Source organism: Trachurus trachurus (assembly GCF_905171665.1).
Source record: "Trachurus trachurus genome assembly, chromosome: 15".
Taxonomy (NCBI): domain Eukaryota; kingdom Metazoa; phylum Chordata; class Actinopteri; order Carangiformes; family Carangidae; genus Trachurus; species Trachurus trachurus.
This window is the reverse complement of record NC_139906.1, coordinates 30,985,363-30,997,988: the sequence shown is the minus strand read 5'-3', so window position 1 is coordinate 30,997,988 and position 12,626 is coordinate 30,985,363. Positions and strand designations below refer to the sequence as shown.

Sequence of the window (12,626 nt, the reverse complement as noted above, 5' to 3'; positions counted from 1 at the left end):
CACCAACACCGGTTTCATCTGGACCTGCAGAGGGACAGTGACATGTTGTTGTGTGTCTCTGTGAAAAACATGTTTGTTTTGTGTTTATTTACATCATGCCATGTTAGATGAGTGAATGGTGTGTGAGGTTTTTGTGAAATGACAAAACAACTAATTTGTTTCCTGTTCTTACTATGTAGGCTATTTACTTATCTTTTTATTTTTATGAAACATGTCTACCAGGTCTAACGTGTCTAGGTCTACCCACGACACACACACACACACACACACACACACACACACACACACACACACACACACACACACACACACACACACACACACACACACACACACACACACACACACACACACACACACACACACACAGGTACTGTGGAGGGTTGCGTGACTGCTCGCCGCTGTGCCCGTTTCCGCACGAGCCCCATTGGCCGTCACCGCGGTGTGGGCGGGACACGACGCTATGACTCAGCTCTGAGTCACCGCACGACGACATGTCTGTCACACACACAGGCTGCTGCTGCCTTCAGGGACCGTCCGGATTTTATTTGCACTTCTTACAATAAACCCCGTGTCACATTTAACGTTCCTACCAGGAGGGAAATAGGCATCGACGTCAACATGCAATGCTTAGGGGCTCCATCAAGGGTGACCTGTAGACCCATGTTTACATATCTGTAGCTGTGTGCATTAAGAAGTGTAAAATAGGCTAAGTGTTTAAATGGCAGCTGAATTGGCTCCAGCTCAAAGCTAGTACAAAGTGCAGCCTCGCTTCTTATCATGTTTAGCATCTAAAATGTGAACTGAGTCTGGTTTGCAGGTAGGCTACGCGGTGTTGCCCACCTGTGAGCAGAGCGGCGGGTCTTCATATGCACCATCTAACTCGTGACACGTGAACGCAGCACCAGACAGGCTGATCTTTCAGGACTTCGCATTGGCCGCGATCTGTGACATTGGATACGCTGTGGACCGAGTCTGGACATGGTCTGTCAGTTGTTGTCGTTTTTTTTTTTTTTTTTTTTTTTGTGAAACATTAATTTCACATCCCAACAACAACAGTGAGTTTCCACCACAGCGACACACCGAGAGCTGTTTCCTCCACATCTGTTCTACTTTAGCACCGTGCTGGACGGATCTGCCATAGAGGGTGAGTGTCTTAACTGCGTCTCCAACTCTTGCTGGTGTTGCTTCTGCCGGTAAATTGTGTTTCTCTGCCTGTGCGCGCGCCGTGTATTTCCTCCTCTTGTAAATGCACCTGAAACATTTTCTAAAAAGTATCTCCTGCTGTAATAAACACGGGACATGTACGTGTCCAATGAATGAACGAGTAGTCTCCTGCCTGTCCACATCAGTCAACGCTTTAACCGGAGGGACAACAGCGCGGTGTTGAATTCCCGTTACGCACCGCGCGTGACAGTGTCGCTCCAAACTCCACTGGAAGAATTGATGTTTAAAGGATCTTACAGTTTTATTTAAAACCATTACACAACAGAGTTTAAGTTGCTCTTCAAATCGTCACACACATCACTCACGATAGCCTATATGATATACCTACTGGAAAATAGGTGGTCTAATGTGCCCCCCTGCGTTGCCCGCTCTAAAGGGAGTAGGAGAGAGGGAATCAAGCCTAAAAGTTGAAATGACAACATGTTGCACTCAACATATTTGAGACAGCCTATCTTTAATTATCCACAGAGAAGAACTGGATCATTGATGTGGAGTCCAGGTTGAGGAGGTCTTGGTCTTAGAGAGACCTGAGCCCTCAGGTGGAGGATGGACTGGCTGTGGTCTTCTCCTCCAGCCACTGTTGTTGTTGTTGTTGTTGTTGTTGTTGTTGTTGTTGTTGTTGCTGTTGCTGTTGCTGCTGCTGCTGCTGCCAGCATTATATAACCAAGTTGTCTTTAAACTGCTCACACACCATCACTGACTGACAGACATATCCTGATCTGCTGCTGCTGCTGCTGCTGCTGCTGCTGCTCCGGTGCAGCACAGCACTCCCTGTCTCTCTCTCTCTTTCTCTGTGTGGATGTGTCACAGTTTCATCAAGTTCAAACTGAAGAGGTTGTGTGATTCTTACTTTGATGAATAGTATATTTTATAGAACTATCATCCCCCTCCATTTGGAGTTCATCAGATTTCCACCCCTGTCTGTTTATTTGTCAGTCAGATCATGCTACGGCACAGATTTGCACTGAGCTGGATATAGGGATGGGGTGAGGGGGGATGAGGGGGACAGATCAGGATCATTTACTATTAATTAGATGTTCCTCTCTGAGGTCTGATGTATGTTGTTTGACACTGGTCTCAGTGGAGATTCTCTCAGTATTGTTATTGTACAGGTATGTATTGTTATGCTGTTAGAATTTTTCTGTAGGGGGTTTGTCACAAGTGTTAATTAGATATTTTTTTAAATGACTAATTAATCATTATAGACATCCAATGTGTTTGTTGTTCTCAGGCATGGGTTGACAGAAACCAAACACTTTAACACCAGCACTGAGTAATTTTAGATACTTAACCTGAATATTCCTTTTTAATTATGATTAAACTTCACTACATTTTGGGTGGATATTTTTTATTGTCTCCCCACTCCACATTTATTTGACAGATATTTTACTTACAACAGACTAAAACTACAAAAAGATTAAACCAGAGGTTCCTAACCTTTCTATCAAGAGAGTCAGTCTCTCTTGTCTTTTTTCAAATGCGATTGAGTTCTTGGTGATAGATTTAATCTTATTTTCAAAGGACAACCCCAGACAATATGAAATGTCTTAAATTCAAATCATAAACTCACATTTCCCCACCTTTGACCAACTATAGCTTTATAAAGTGTAACGCCATTGTTCTAATTTCATCAACTTTATACAAAATGTATATCAATAACTTGAAGTGACAACAACAAGTGTTTTAATTGATCATTTCATTCATCTATCTATCCCTCCATTTTGGCTGCTTATCCACTTTAGGATTATTAATTAATTCGGAATCAATGTTCTATACTGTGGGTTGGCCATGGCTGAGGTGGTAGAGCTGGTCATCTGCTGATCTCTGGTCTGATCTCTGGCTCACACTCAACCAGTGGTGATGGGTGCAAAGGGCATCACGACTGGCACAGTGCATCTTGTGTAAAACATCTTCCCCTAACTGAAATAAATAAACTTAAACAATAAAGTAGCCAGAGTGAGCTCCACTATTTTTCTCCACAAGTGCTTTTTATAAAGGGGACATATTATGCTCCTTTTTCCACAAACTAAAATAGTTCCTGGGTGTCTTAAAGACATGTCTGTGACGTGCTTCGGTCAAAATACCCCAAAGATCAAACATCACAGCTCTGTTCATCCTCTCAAAAACAGGGCTGCGCAAAACGGTCTGTTTCAGTGGCCCCTCCCTTTAAATGCAAATGAACCACTCCCTCAGCATTGCGTTACCATGACGATGTCTACTACTAGTACCTATACTGATTTGGCCAAAATGCAGTATCCAAACAAAAGCTAAATCTGCAGTAGGCAAATTGCCAGATCTCCAGTCTGCATCTGACCAGTCTACATTGTGTAATGAAATGTGCCCATGACCTATGCTGTGTCTCAAATCGCACACTTCTCTCAGTGCACTGCTTTACAGTACACTGTAAAGCAGTGTACTGCACTCAAATTTGGACAGGTTAGTACCGTCTCAAATCAAACACTGCTGCTGCGCACTGACCGGAAATGACTCGACAGCTGCTTCTTCTATTTTTTAAATTCTGATTGCAACCATAGCAACCGGCCGTTGTAACCCTATCGCCGGCACTTGACAACGCTTTCTGCCGATCAAAACGAGCTATTAAGTTGTGTTTTATTGTGTTAGTGTTGTTGTTGTGCTGTTATGAGTGTTTTTTAAAGACATTTACGCCGGTGTCAGCTCCGTCGCTGCTCAAAGCAACCGCTGTTGTTTGAAAAGTAGTGACGTGCTTCCGCTACGTCACCAAGATGGCGGCCGTTAAGTGTGGAAAGTGTCGTGGAAATTTTCTGTTGCTGTTGCTGGTGAAAAATGAAATAGAGACTTGGCCGGCCATCATGATTTTATTTCCTTGCAAGGAAAGGTCCATTCGACCCAAGTGGGTGATGTTAATGAAAAGACCAAGACAATGGGGCGACCGAAACACTTATACCTGAGGAAACACCCCCTCAGGTATGCCACACCCCTTTGTCTGCTGCAGGGGTCAGCCCCCTACTCAGGATATCTTTTCAGGTATTGGCACCGACATCCTGGAGTGTGATTAAGAGGTCTAATCAATGCACTTTAAAATACAAAAGGGTTTGAGTATATCATGAGGAAATGAGAGGTTGGGTGTCTCTGGAACTTGAAATGCAATTACAAGGTCTAGACATTAGAATACACAAATGGGTAACAAACAAAAGAAGATCTGATACCTTGGAGGGAAAGCAGGGGGTAGGGACGTCACAAGTGATGGAATATTCAAATTTACCATTACAATTCCCCCTTTTGATTATTCATTAATCACACAAGAAAAAGTCACAACTTAATCGTTATTACAGTTGCTAGAAAAAGGAAAATGTTGAAAAAGTAAGAAATCATAGTCAGGAAAAACAGGTATCAGTTACAATAAAACGATTAGGGTAAAGAAAACAATTATGTCAATTCTAAACATGTTCTAAACAAGTTGTTCTGCATTGAGGGGTATGGTTGTCTATAATAGAAGGTTATCTGAAATGTGGTTTTCAAATGTAAAGATTTAAAATTCAGACTGTCAAAACAAGTGATTACCAAAACAAGCACAAATTCAAAATGTTAGACAGCCTACTGACACTTGACTTTCTGTGAACCTTCCAAATGTGTGTGGTGTTTGAGTTATGTAATCGATTGTAATATTGTCACATGTCACGTGTTATTTCATGTCAGGTTACATCGTTAACTTGAATAAACATGTAATATTCAGTCCTGTTGATGATAGTGAAGTTTCCTGATGTAGCCAGAACGTAGTTGTGTGCAACACGATTCTGTAAAATCTTGAACTTTACTGCAGTCATTGCTTGTGAAAGCAGAGACATGTCTTCTGTAGAGTTCACAAGATTCTACATTGTCTATGTGGCTTTGTAGGTGTTTGGTGTTTGAGGACATCAACAAATCTTGTCCAGATGTTCTTCAGAAAGAAGTGGAGAAGTGAAAAGAGGAACGGAAAAGGGGCAAGGAGAGTTGTTGCTGGTTCCTCCACTGAACAAATGTCTTTAAGGTAGAAACATGGAACAGTGCCTGACCACGTTTCAGTTTCTTATTTGTGGTGAGTTTGGGTAGGCAGAATGTTCATGGATGGAGTTGAAGTGTGGCAAGGGTAGGAATCCTTTTGCACACAAGACAGTGGAATTTTGGCTGTTGAGGACTATGGTTCATGAGTTGGGGTTGTGTGTCTCTTGGTGCAGTGAAATTTTGATGTAATCCTCTTGGATGTATTCTTTGGGTATCATATCTATGCCTGCGCTTTTCTTCTGATCTCTTGATCGTTGTGTTCTAAAGGAAGTCTGTCATCTTCTTCTGGGCCATCAGGCCTGCGTTGCTCCTCAGATGTGCTGGATGGGTCTATCATCTTCTTCCGGGCCATCAGGCCTCCTCAGCACTTGTGGCAGTTTTAGGTGTGATGGAGAAGGTTCTATGCGTTTGGATGTTTTTTTTGTTGTTGATTCCATGGAGTTCCTCTTTGTGTCGCTCTGGTTCACAGCAGATTTCTCTGTTGGCTCCTTCCTGCGGTGACTGGCATGCACCGACGCTGCTCTTTCAGTGATCTTTACAGCTGGAAATCATGAAGTGGTGTGGACGCTGGTCGTTGATCGTGAAAAGGCAGATTTTTACTTGCTGCATCTGTTGTATAAAACAAAACATACACATCCAATATCCCCCCTTTTGACACATGGTTTAACCCATGTGTCACATTAGCAAAGTGGGAGCAAAATAGTGAGAGGAGAGTGAACTTAAACAGTTCTAATACAAGAAAGAACCAAATCAGGTTAGATAGTGAGTTAGTTAGTTAGTTTGTTAATGGTTATTCTTGTCGGTCCAGTCTTGGGGAGTCAACCTGTTGGAAAACAGCAATTCAGTTATGCCCTTTCCATCATCTGGTGGGGGGAAAGAGTGATAGGGTTTAAAATATTGCATCTTATGACAGTAATGTTGGACATTTCTAAAAGTAGGCTACAGTGTCAAATTTTAGTCATCGTACTGCGGAGAGGTGAACAAAGGTGTGCCAACTGGGGAGTCTTTACAGGGAACAATTACTCCTACTGTTTTAAGAGACTCAAAAACTGGCATTATGTAAATCGATAGCTTCTTGATTTTGGAGTGATCACAATAGGTTCATATTTGATGAGGCCAATAGTGACTGACAACCCACAGTGTCTTAGGGACCTCCTGTAGGGCTGCAATAGTTTTAACTTGTTTCAGACAAAAACAAACAAACAAACATACAAACATACAAACAAACAAATAAACAAACATACAAACAAACCTAAAAAAGTGTTTTAGGTACCAGCTGGATTTTCTTTGAGTGTGCACAACAGATGTTAAACTCTTAAGAATAGCTCTAGATTGATCAGATGTTTTCTTGCCAATCGGCTGCGCGCTTACATTGTTTTTCTTAAATGGGTCCCAATCTTCTCTCTAATTGCAAGTGTAAATGTATAGAACCAAATGGTTCGTGGTGTACATGTCAAAATTGAATTGGTGTGAGAGAGAATGATAAAGCACATCTGTGTTGTCCGGTAGATGTGTGCTCACATTATCGACTCTCTTTCCCAACCAACCTTTCTCATATGTCTCATCAGGTCCTGGTGACACAAGAGGTGCAATGCAGTTCCTCTGTTGTCAAAACTGTTTTTCTGGCTTCTGTAACAAGCTTGGAAAAGGCCGTTAAGGGTTGCAATTTCCATTGATATGCATACTGCAGGTCTAGGGTGTGGTGAACAAAGTAGTGTGAAAAATATTTGATTCCAAATTAGATCAGTCTGTTTTGCTACATCTGGGGTTGAGACCAGACAAAGGCCTAATTTGCACATTAAGTATCTGCCCATCAGGTTAATGGGGCATTTGGTCCATCTGCACATTTAAGTGGGATGGTAATGGTATCTGTAATTATTTTGACCTGATGAACACAACACATAATTTTTTCTCAGTTCTTTCATAACTAGTGTCAGTGTTCAATTACAATTTGTAGCTATGTGTATAATCTATACACTCTATGGGTGTGTGTGAATGTGGTGCAGTGCCTTTTTCAGATTCCACAGGTTGGTCAAGCTTGTCAGCAAGGATCCATTCCCCTCCGACCACCCCCATCCTCAGTCTATGTTTGTTTGCTGGAGTTGATGATGTTCTTGTGGGACAGTTACGTACCCAATGTCCATGTTGGCGACAATGATAGCAGATGTCACTGGGAACTCTTCTTCCCAACTTCCTGTGTCCTTTCTTTTTGTGTCCATGACTGAGTTGTCCATGTTTCCAGACTGTGTTGATGTCTGTAGTCCATTCACAGAAAACCATTGTTGTACCTTCTGGTCCTGACACTTCAACCATGGGCATGTTGAAGGCTATATCTTGATTGGAATGGTGTAGTCTGTGTGCAATTGGAGAAGATGCTGGAACAGGCACATCAGAATGGGCTGCTCCTGAGCTTGGTTTTTGTTGTGGCGTGGTGGAGTCTGTTTCTCTTCCCTTGCTGGGTGTTGCAGAGTTGTATGACGGTGGAGCTGAGGGATGATGGTGGATGGCCGTTGAGGTCTGGATCCAGCTTCAAAGCTGCCAACTGTGGAAACAAAGAAAAGGAAATCTACAAGCTTGGTGCTGTAGTGTTAGTGTGAGTTGCATTTTTTTGCATTTCTTTCTTTTTCAAATTTTTTTTTTTTTTTTTTTTTTAAAGAAGAAATTCTTGTGTTGCTTTCGCCATCTGTAAACATTCTTTTAACCTTTCATGATTTACAGACTTTCTTCCTCATTTCACTTTTTTGTTACCGTTAATATTTTCTTCAATAGCAGTATTCTTCTAAAAACCAAGGGATCCCCCTACTGGGAATCCAGACTCAGCGATACAAACATTCAAATATTTAAAATTTTAGTTCCCACATTTCTTTTGTTCTCATAATATCCACAATTGACCCTCCGGAGACCTGCCTCAACGGAGCCTTACTCCCCATTCCAGCTGTGGAGGCCGTGCACGACAATTTCAATACAGACGTCTCTGTAAGGACCACTTTGTTACATATATCAATATAATAAAATATTAATATAACCCGCACAAGTGATAAAAGCGAAACCCAAAGTATTTAAACTTTGACCCCTGAGTCATAGACTCAGATACAATTGTGGATAAAATCAGAAATGGAAATGTTATGCCAAATTAAATCCCAAATTTAAAGGAAAAGAATAAAAAATGTCAATATTTCAGTGCTCACCAGAGAAATTTCCCTGACTTAGTTCGCAGAATTCCAGCGGCAATGATCCAGGACGACAGTAGCAGCCCTCCCCTCTTTTTGAGGTTTGGAGGCTGGAAAACTTTTCTCTTTCCAGGCTGGCCTATCGCTGCCAGCCGTCCATCCCAGACGATTGCACGAGGAATCCCGGACGAGCCCCCAAATTGTCGTGGAAATTTTCTGTTGCTGTTGCTGGTGAAAAATGAAATAGAGACTTGGCCGGCCATCATGATTTTATTTCCTTGCAAGGAAAGGTTCATTCGACCCAAGTGGGTGATGTTAATGAAAAGACCAAGACAATGGGGCGACCGAAACACTTATACCTGAGGAAACACCCCCTCAGGTATGCCACACCCCTTTGTCTGCTGCAGGGGTCAGCCCCCTACTCAGGATATCTTTTCAGGTATTGGCACCGACATCCTGGAGTGTGATTAAGAGGTCTAATCAATGCACTTTAAAATACAAAAGGGTTTGAGTATATCATGAGGAAATGAGAGGTTGGGTGTCTCTGGAACTTGAAATGCAATTACAAGGTCTAGACATTAGAATACACAAATGGGTAACAAACAAAAGAAGATCTGATACCTTGGAGGGAAAGCAGGGGGTAGGGACGTCACAAGTGATGGAATATTCAAATTTACCATTACAAAAGTATGCATCGATCCACACTCAATTTTCTGGCCGTTTGAGTGCGCCAATTGAGTGCGCATAGCGCACTACATTTTCGCGCACTGCTCAGTGTGAACGCACTTATGCACTCAAAATATTAAGTGTAAGTGCGCAAGTGCGCGATTTGGGACACACCACGAGTCTCACCCTAACCAAAGATGGTATAGAGTAGTCTTTGCCATGTAGGCTACTGTAACCATGTAACATGTAATATAACTTCATAAAATAAATTAAAATATGCAGACTGGTCAGTTCATTGTAAAACAGTTATTTATTGATGTAAATGTGGTGATTTGTGCACATAGACTACAGAGCTCCGCAGCACTGCTCCTCCTCTCCTCCTCCTTCTCACAGCTTCACTTTTCATTCAAACTAATCCAACTGCCACAATTGTAAGATTTCATCAATGAGACCAACATTTTTCTCCTAAATAGAATAACCACATGGTGGTAAACGTCTAAAAAACCTGCGGGTATGTTTATTAGAGATCTTTTTCTCTACGGCGATGAGCACAGACGCCTGCCCGGCCGAGGAGGCCTGCAGACGGGCTCTGCCTGTGTGAGGAGCCGCTGCAGCTCCAGTGCTCCGGCGTTACGTCGATCCGGTGTTCGGTCCAGCGTTCCGGCGGTAGGCTACGTCTCTGCTCCCACAGGTAGAGCTTCAGGGAAAAAGCAGGAAGTAGTCCGCTCCGCTCTCCGCTGTGACCCCAGCCACAACAGAGCAGCATGGGAGGAGGCGGGGCCGGCTGGAGCAGAGACGTCGGCATGACCATGTAGGGGAGTCCGGCACGCCATGACGTCAACACAACCTCATGTCAAAAAAAAGTCAGTGCAACCGAGTGTAACATGGTGTGCAGAGAAATCCCAATCATCTAGCAGGGGTTTACCTCCACATGCATTAACCTCATGATATGACACTTCCACGGCCTCTAGAACCATTATCCAACATTTTAAACATATATAAAAGTCTGAAAAGTTGGAAACGCATAATAGGTCCCCTTTAACACATCAACTTGAGTAGCCGTTTGAATGTGTTTACTTGTATAAGACTATGTTGACACCTTTACTCAAGTGTGTCTGAATACTTCCTCATAACAGCTGTAGTGATAGGCCGACTGTAGGATTTTCACTCTTAATGTGAATATTTTCACAGCATCTGTATAACATCTGTGTGTATTTTCTGTATGAGTGCTGCATCGCTCAGTCACTCTGTCTGGTGCATGTCGTCCTGGCCCAGCTCGGCCTGGCCTGGCCTGCATGAATTGGCTGCCATCAAATGGCCATGGGGGCTGCCGGAACTTTGTCAACTGGATTACACAAGCACCCAGGCTTCTAATTTAGCAGCTAATCCAGATTAAGGTGCCGTGGTTCGTCTGTGTTCCCAGCCCGGGGCTCAGACGCTGCGGCCCGTCTGGCAGACAGAATCAGCAGCTGTATGGTGGCATCCACTGTCTCATATGAACACTGAGGTGGTTAGTCAGGACCCGAAAATAAGGTCAGGTTCCTTACGATGCGTCTGAAATCTAGATAAAAAAAACCCCTTGCTGTGAAGACAGTCAAAGTGATCAGAAGAAACTATTACCTGCCTTTCATCCTCCATAGGATGCTATTCAGAACACGGACATATTGATACTTTATCCCTTATAATTACAGAAAACATCACATTTGAAAAATTTTGCATATGGGAAATTTGCACATGGAATCTTGTTATTTGCACATCGGAAACATGTGGTTTTGGCCCAATTTTATGTGTTACCATGTAGAGTAAAACATCTCACCACATGTGGAAAATGGATTCACATGTGATTCACATAAAATTGGGCCAAGACCACATGTTTCCCATGTGCAACATTTTTCACATGTGTAAAATCACATGTGAAGTTCATGTGGTTTTTCTGTAAGGGATTATTCACTATATTCACTATTATGGACGTCAGCCATGATGATACGAGCTCAATGATCAAACGTGAACTCTCTTTGGTCTGTAACTGGCTAACTGAAAGAGAGCCACACAGATAATCCAAGAGGCGAAGCAGGTGGTGCTTAAAGTCAAGTGGGTAAGTTTGTTCTGACACGACCAAGCGGGCTGAACTCCAGATACTTCACGTCTAAAAAAAAAACACTCCACAAATGATTGCAGGTCAAAATCTGAATGATACACCTTAAAAAAAATATATCCGAGCCTGAGTGTGAAGGTTTGTGTATATGTATCATCCACCAAAATGTCAGGCTCTGCTGCAGCTGCATGTTTGCTTACTCATTCATTTTATCTTGTATATATCCACTGTATTGTTGAAACAATAATAATAATAATAATACGGTGGAAATCTCTGTATGATACAGGTGGAGGTTACCAGTCCTACAGTAACACCCTGTGTACTGTATTTCTCCCTAACTGGTTGGTGGCTCAGTTTTTTTTTCTGACCTTCTTCTTCTTTTTTTTTTTTTAAGTACATTTTTTGGCCTTTTTGTCTTTTTTATTGGATAGCACACAGTGAGATAGACAGGAAAGGGGGAGGCAGAGAGATGCAGGAAAGGTCTGCCCGACGCGGGATTCGAACCGGGGACACCTGCGTTGAGGACTGTAGCCTCTACACGGGGCGGCCGCTTTAACCACTGCGCCACGCACCGCTCCAACGTTCTTCTTTTAATGCAGTTGGCATTCAGTATGGAGAATGTGACAGAGAGACTGAAAGAGAGGGAGAGAGAGAGAGAGAGAGGGAGCACTCTGTGAACTATAAATAGACAGTGGAAGAGTGGTTGTGATGATAACATCACCACACAATAATCCCTCAGCAGGACTGGCACCACTCCACTACTCTACACCAACCCTAACAGTGAACAGGTACCCCCCCCCCCCCCACACACACACACACACACACATAATCAGGGTTATCTGTTGAACCCGAGCCTCTGACCCTCTGCTCGGTGTCTCTGTGTGTCGATGCTGCATTAAGCTTGTTAATGTGGACCTGTGGGCACGGGGGCACACGTCTCACTCTGGCCCCCGACCGTCGATGTTCAGAGTAATCCTTTTCATTTTTAGCAGTGTGCACGGGCTAACTGGTCGGTCAGACAGCAGGCGGAGGTGCCGCCATGATCCTGCGGCAGTGTGGGCTCTGGCTGCCATTTGTTGAATGTCATGCCGGACCCCTCACTGTGGCTCCCATCAGCCATCACTAAACAACCAAACAGATGCTGCTAGGATGAAGTAGTTTGTTGACAGAAATCAAAATCAAAACAGAAATAAGCACTATACCCTGGTTTCTATAACAAACAGCCAATGATATTTTTTTTTACATAGGCTTTATGATTATTGCCAATATTATAGGCTTTGAGAAAGCACGATAATGTTCACCAATCAACACCAATTTAGGGCTGCCCCCGACCAAAGATTTTGTTGGTCGACCAGTAGTCGTCACTTATGGCGATTAGTCGACTAATCGACCCCCCACCTTGAGGGGAAAAAAAAAAAAAAAATTTAATTAATTTTTTTTTTTTT

At 42.9% G+C, this 12,626-nt stretch overlaps 1 protein-coding gene across 1 annotated transcript in view; it reads left to right on the top strand.

The window, feature by feature from the left end:
- The first annotated feature begins 952 nt into the window (after positions 1 to 952).
- Positions 953 to 12,626, top strand: part of sertad2b (SERTA domain containing 2b) — a 60,110-nt gene continuing 48,436 nt past the window's right edge. Inside the window, exon 1 of the mRNA XM_083988499.1 lies at positions 953 to 1,147. The gene's annotated coding sequence lies outside the window, so the exon portion shown is untranslated. The remainder of the gene's footprint in view (positions 1,148 to 12,626) is intronic.